The following is a 6,262-nucleotide window of genomic DNA, read 5'->3' on the forward strand; positions in this document are numbered from 1 at the left end:
AGTCAGAAGAGGATATGGATTGGTGTTATTTCACCAGGGAAAGCACCTTTGAATTTATTTTATTTACTTTAAAATATATATTTTTATTGCTTTCAGAGAGGAAGGAAGAGGGAGAGAGAGATAGAGACATCAATGATGAGAGAGAATCATTGATTGGCTGCCTCCTGCATGTCCCACACTGGGGCTTGAGCCCGCAACCCGGGCATGTGTCCTGACCGGGAATAGAACTGTGACCTCCTGGTTCATAGGTCGATGCTCAACCATAGAGCCACACAGGCCGGACAACACCATTGAATTTATAAAAGCAGAATAATGCTGATAATGAATTTTTATAAAAGAATTGGCATTATTTCTCAGCACTCATTAAGGGGTGTGCTTACTAGTACACTGCTTACCCAGTTTGGGCACAAAGGCATTTACTATGGTTTTTAGAGTTTTCCAGCCTTACATTGTCCCTTGTCCTCATTCCACTTCCCTGGAGCCTAAGAAACAGGAACACATCTAGTATCTTTTTTTAATTATTTTTTTTTATGGAACACTTCATGAATTTGTGTGTCATCCTTGTGCATTGGCCATGCTAATCTTCTCTGTACTGTTCTAATTTTAGTATATGTGCTGCCGAAGAGAGCACCATGTAGTATATTTTGATCAAGCTTTTAGTTCTGAACAGCTTCCACTGCTACCATGGTTGACAGTACATTCTAGTATTGATTCTTTAGCTTCTGATCCATTTTCCCCCCTCATTTTAGAATACTGTATAGGGCCTTTGGTCCAAGTGCTTACCATTGTTTTCTCAATTAAAACCTGGGTTTGCCATACAGACCCTGGTTTAAGTGCTTCCTCCGAAGGCTGTGTTGTTCCAGGTGAAAAGCCAACCTGTCCCCCCTGCCCCACTCACATGGGTACCCAGCTTGGGTACCTTCCTCATCCCTAAGATTGGAAACCAAAAAAGTAGAGTCCATAAAGTCAGGATGTCTTTAAATGTATATGTAGGATGCTAATTTAATCATGTTTCTCTAAGGTGAAACAACACCTGGAATATCGAATGCCTGCAATGTACCAGGTATATAGTTTATTATACTTAATATAATCACATTCATGAGAAAGTAGTATTATCATCTCCATATTTTTAGCTGAGGAAACTGACTTTTAGGTGGAAGAGGTTAAATAATTCAAGTGAGATTGTCTATTAATAAATGAAAAAGTTGTCCGCTTCATACAGCACCATGGTATTTAACTTCAAAATTGTTGCCTGAAAATTGACTGAATTTATACAAGTAAATGAACTATCAACACGATCACTGGTGTGTGTGTGTGTGTGTGTGTGTGTGTGTGGAGAGAGAGAGAGAGAGAGAGAGAGAGAGAGAGAGAGAGAGAGAGAGAGGCTGATCACTATAAGATGTGGGTAATTCTGGTCTGTTGTTAGGAGGAAGTAGGACAATGGGATATTGGGTTTGACCCCAATATCCCACTTCTGCTCTGTGTCTCCATTCTTTAAGGTATTATGATTTGCTATGTGATTTTATGGCTGGATACCTTCACTAAAATAGACTAGAGCATAGTAGTTAGGAGTATAGCCCTAGGGTTTTACAGACCTGAAGTACATAAGCTGTGTGATTTTGGGCAAGTGAGTTGATATCTTTGAATTTTATCATTGTTATTTCTAAGATGAAAAAAGGAACAGTTACTTCACAGAATGATTGTAAAGTTTAAGTGGAGTACTGCTCATAAACTCTTAGAATTTCTAATTTGCAGGAAGCACTCAATAAATGTACTATTTGTTGTTGCTATTATTTGTTTGTAGTAGTACAGAAAGTGTTATTCTCTTTGATAGCTACTCAAAGGCGAGTTCTCCTGGCAAGTGTTTAATCCATTTAACTTTCTGAGTTAGCTATTTCTGTTTCTGTTTGCTGGTTTGCAAACGCAAAGCATACTGAAGACATGGCTTTCCTCCAGTGAACAGATGCTCTGAAGAACCAAGAAAATATTTGTTGCTAAAAAATTCACATCATTGCCCAAGAAAACTTTTGCAGTTGTTGAAAGTTTATAAATTATTTTGGCATCTACACTAATAAAAGAGAAACATGCAAATTGGTCTCACTCCTCTACGCCCACCAGCCAATCAGAGCGACTATGCAAATTAACCCAACAAAGATGGTGGTTAATTTGCATATGCAGGAATGAAGATTGAAGGCTCCGGCCAGAGTGAAGACTGAAGACTGAAGAGACTTGACTTCTCCACTGTGGCCGAACCAAAAGCCTGGGTCCCGGATGCTGGAGGCAAACTGGTGCCGGCAGCCAGGGGAGGGACGAAGGAAGGCCTATTGCATGAATCTTCATGCAATGGGCTTCTAGTAGGTTAAATAATAGCTTTGGAGCTGTGTGCTATTCAGACATTTTATAACAGCATCCCCTTACTTAAAAACTTACTGATAGCAGTTACTTGCTGCATGTTACATACGCAGACACATGCACACACAGGTGTGTATATATATATATATAAATGGGGAGAGGGATATATAGTTATCATTACATTGTGGGAAATTCTGGCCCATTGTTAGGAGAAAGTAGGATAGTGGGATACTGCGTTTTACCTAAGTGCTCTTCTGCACCTAGATAAAACTGGGCTCTGGTCACTGAAAAGTGAAATTTTCTGTTTTGACCACCCAGAATAGGGTGAGTATGAATAGTCACCCCATTCATATTCACAGGTAAATTACACATTCATAATTATACAACTAAAAGAGTTAATTTCACTCAAACCTCTCTTTAATTGAAAAACAAAACAGGGAACTCTGCTTCAGGCAATGATAAAACAGGAAGTTCTAAGCCAGATCTTTCTCCTCTGAGAACAAGTTAAAAAGCTAGATTTGATGTAAACAAGTTGTTTTAGGAAATGGTAGAGCTACCAAGGTAGCAAGTATGTGTTTGGATAATATCTAGAGGAGAAAAGAAGCCCCAAGACTTAAAAAACTAAATATTTTGTATTACTCTTCCCCTTGAGCTGACTATGGATGGTTAAACCCGAAAAACTAAGTAGAACTTTCTGTAGGTTCACAGGAATAGGAGAATAAAAATCGAAGTTCAGGAATTTCTAAAGAGGAGGGCACTTTTAAGGGAAATTCAGATAAAGATCATCCTTCAAAAGGGCTGAATCTGAGTTTTGAATCTTATCAGTCCCTGGATTTAGTTGATTTTTCCTAATCTAGCTGCATATCAGAGATAAAAGCAAATTCTCCCAAAGACTATACTATTGTAGAGAGCTTTACATTATTTCTCTAACAATGCTTAGGCAGCACTTAGTCAAAAATAATCAGGCATACATTTGAAGATCAGATTCAATGTAAACTGGAAAGTTTTTGAAAAGACAGTGGAAATTGACTCATAGAAAGTTAGGTAATGGAGTTATTTATATCATCTTCAGAATGCTATCTGATTAATATACTCAAGTAATTGCAAACATAATATTGAGAATTAGAATCTCATCACTTAACTGGAAACTATTAAAAATCACATAATCACAGTGCCCACTTTAAACTTATACAATAGTATACGCCAATTATATTTCAATAAAGATGGAGACAATTAAATTAAAAAATCAGGAACTGAATAATATACAACTGAAAGGAAAAAAAATCTAATGGATAGGATGAACATTATGTAGACATTTCTGATATGGTAATTAGGAATGTTCCTGGCAGAGGGCCTGATATGAAAAAGGAACCTCTACAGTCGCTGTGAGTTTTTTCCAGGCCAGAAGTCTTAAAAATCAGAATCTTAGTCTTGACCTTCATATGGTTCCAGGAAGACAACTTGGTATTTTGGTAATATAGAATGTCTCAAGTTACGTTTGTCACCATGTGTGTAAGGGGATGGGACTGTGGCCACTGCTGGTGGTGATAGTCCACAGCACTCCTTTTCAGCATTGAGTTAAGACCATGGTGAAAACTGAGTCGTATCCTGTTCGGGAAAGTAAAATGTTACACTGCTGTGCAAAACAAAATGCTCAGTCTCTGACAACTCTTACTGATGAAACAATTAAATTAGTTCTATAAGGAAGATCAGGAGCTGCCTGCTAAATTTTGAATCCCCCAAAGACTTCTTTATCCAAAAGTAACTGCTGCAGCCTATTGCAATGCCTGAAAAGCAGTCTTGGATTTGTTCCTTAGAGTTATTTTTTTAAGACCTCAGATAAAATGAAAATACTCTTGGAAGAGTTAATAATATATTCACACTAAAATGTTAATGGCTCATGTTTCCATATTCATCTAAGAATGGGCATATTCGCTACCCATGGAAAGCAAAGAAGAATGGTAAAGGGCTTTACAACGTCTGGCATAGGGGAAAAGAGAGACCTGAGTTTAAATTCTGGCTCTAAAATAACTTGGTTATGTGATTTTGGACATATTACATGATCACTTTGAACCATAAGGTTGTATGAAGAAGTGTGACAAAGTACTTTCTTCATGAGGTTTATGTGAGAAGCAAGTTCACAAATGAAATGTACATAGCATTATGGTAGAATTCTTGACACCAAATAGTTGTCAACAAGACTAATGTCCTATCTTTGAGAGAGAAGAAAATATAAAAAAAAAATGAAATGGCATGTTTCAGAAGAAAACTGTAACCATTTTAAAATGTGACTTGCTGTGCACTGGAGAAAGTGTATGTCAATAGAATTCTCCGGGGATATTACCCCAGGGGATATTACAAATATCAAAGAAGACAAAAAAAATAAAACTAAAAAGATGGAGAAAGGTTAAACAATTTGTTGGTAAATTAATGTTAGATCGCTAGCAAAGGAATGAGCTAACAGACTGGGGAAACATGTGTTGACATGATGGGTGTGAAAAGCCAGGAAAGCAATAATGCGGGAAGAGACTTGAGGGACCGGTTGTCATCCAATTAATTAGCTGCAACACTCGCCTGTGTGATTTTACCCCCCACACAGGACTTTTCCCACCTGGCAACAGTGTGAAAGCACCTGGCATATCCCATTTACTGGAGCCTTTTCCGTCCCTCAACATTGAAGGAAAATCGGAGTCATCCAGACCAATGATTAGCCGTCTGTTCTCTGTTGAAAACATTAAGTAACAGAACGTGTAGAACTTGATGGGGATGGCCAAGTGCAAATCAATACAAACTTACAACACTAGAGGCCTGATGCACAAAAGTTCGTGCAAGAGTAGGCCTCCCTTTCCCTGGCTGCAGCACTGGCTTCCCTCTGGCACCCAGGACCTGGGCTTCCCTCCTCTGGCTGCCGGCAGGCACCGGGGATCCAGGCTGGCTTCCCTCCACCCCAGCTTGGTCAGGGAGGACATCTGGAATGACGTCCAGAAGACGTCTGGTCTAATTAGCATATTACCCTTTTATTATTATAGATGACTCATTACTACCTAGAAAATCACCAGACCAGTCACCTTCTCCAATCCTAATTCCCAGAAGTAAATACTGGGGATAAGACTGTTGGATTATAATACGGAAATCTGTCCTGTCCTATTTTGTTACAATCTTCTGGATTTCCTGATGTGAGCCTCTGAACCAGGATCCTCTCAATTCCTCCCTCTTCTTTCTTTCTGAACCAAGTCTGCTGTATCTCAAGGTGCTCAGACGCCAAATGCATCAGACTACTGACTGTTGTTTGAAAGGGTTCTGGCAATTCCCATTTCTCTGCCTTTATTCATCTTATTTCCTTAGCTTAAGATGTTCTCCTTCAATTTCTACCTCATGGTGCTCGTTCTCCACTTTGCCTCTTCAGATCCGCTCATGACGCTCAGTGACCTGGGAGATTAGCAACTTTGGGATGCATGACCTGGGCTACTTGCCTCTGACTTCTTGTTGGTTTTGGCCAATGGGAGGTATTGGCAGGATATGTGAGTTTGGGAGGGGAAAGATATAGGTGTTTTTTGTTTTGGGTTTTTATTGGGGGCACTGTCTACTCTTCTGTCTAAAGCCACAACTCCTGTACTGTAATAATCCTTTTTTTGTTTGAGTTACAGTTATGACTTTCTCACCCTGACTTTACCAGCCTAAGAAAGGTAGTGACATTATGTTCTTGTTGGCCCCAGGATACTATATGTCCCTCACGTGTCCCCTTAACCTTAACCCTGCCTGCACATTTGTACTAGTATCTTCATTTGGTTTTCTTCAATCTCTCTTTATGAGAGTGCCACCAGTTCCTTCTCACACATGAACTCTCTCTCAGTTCCTCTACTGGGAACTGATACCGCCATCTTTTGTGCTCCTGGTGTGAATAAAATAG

General features: G+C 39.2%; 1 non-coding gene across 1 annotated transcript; it reads right to left on the reverse strand.

The window, feature by feature from the left end:
* Positions 1 to 524: 524 nt before the first annotated feature.
* LOC111827126 lies at positions 525 to 631 on the reverse strand. Its single transcript, XR_002830629.1, has one exon. It is a non-coding gene; the product is annotated as a U6 spliceosomal RNA (small nuclear RNA).
* Positions 632 to 6,262: the final 5,631 nt, after the last annotated feature.

Source organism: Myotis lucifugus, unplaced genomic scaffold, assembly GCF_000147115.1.
Source record: "Myotis lucifugus unplaced genomic scaffold, Myoluc2.0 scaffold_134, whole genome shotgun sequence".
Lineage (NCBI taxonomy): Eukaryota > Metazoa > Chordata > Mammalia > Chiroptera > Vespertilionidae > Myotis > Myotis lucifugus.